The sequence below is a fragment of the Triticum aestivum genome, chromosome 7B (assembly GCF_018294505.1).
Source record: "Triticum aestivum cultivar Chinese Spring chromosome 7B, IWGSC CS RefSeq v2.1, whole genome shotgun sequence".
NCBI classification, from domain to species: domain Eukaryota; kingdom Viridiplantae; phylum Streptophyta; class Magnoliopsida; order Poales; family Poaceae; genus Triticum; species Triticum aestivum.
This window is the reverse complement of record NC_057813.1, coordinates 659452369-659453467: the sequence shown is the minus strand read 5'-3', so window position 1 is coordinate 659453467 and position 1099 is coordinate 659452369.

Here is a 1099-nt window from a genome sequence, read left to right as displayed (position 1 = left end):
TCCAATTTCTACAATTAATGTTGGATTTTCATCTAACTAATCTACTCCATTATAACTTGGATCCACCAGAATAACAGCTTGTATTTACTGATTAACGTGTGAATTTCTAGGGAGTCTCTAATTAGTACTCCCTCCGTTCCTTTTTACTCCGCGTATAAGTTTTGATCAAAGTCAAACTACACAAAGTTTGACCAAATTTATATTGAAAAATATGAACATCTACAATACTTAAACTATATAATATGAAAATACATTTCATGGTGCATCTGAAAATGTTGATTTCATATTGTGAATGTTGATATTTTTTAATATAAAGTTAGTCAAACTATGCAAAGCTTGACTTTGACCAAACCTTATATGCAGACTAAAAGGAAACGGAGGGAGTAGAAGTATACTTTCTAGGGAATCTCTAATTAGTAGAAGCTAGTCGACAACCCATGCACCTGCACGGGCTAGCAATTTTAATATTAGATATTACATGGTTTTGGCAAATTAGAAATGTCAAACAATCATATGAATATATTGATATAGGTTATTATTATTACACATGCACATTGGATCCAATGAACTTACATTGCTTTGACTATTTTATGATTACATTATTTAAGTCCGGTTGTGTCACAACGATATACTTCCTCCGTCTAGGTGAGTAAGTCATCTTAGGCTGTGCACCATGACCAAGGAGGGGAAAACGAGAGACTTTAATGTTTATTTGCTAATTAATACCATTGCATGCAATGAACTAACCACTGCATGTCGTATTTGTAGTCTCAAGTCATTAAAACCATGTACACTCCTCATCTCTTATTGGTTGATATGTCAATAAACAAGAAACGAGATAGAAGTTAATGCATCGTGCCTTAGTGTTTTGGGATTATTTGGTTTTCGTAAGATGACTTACACACCTAGACGGAGGGAGTAAGTAATATCGCTGTGTGATAGCAAATCACGTCGGATTTGTAGAACATATGTGGAAATAAGGATGTGCTACTTTATGCAGGTTATATAAGTGTATATTAGTTATGTTGGTAGAAAACATGATTACACACCAAGGAAGTCACATACTCTACAACGCTTGAGACGAACACAGATTCAACCT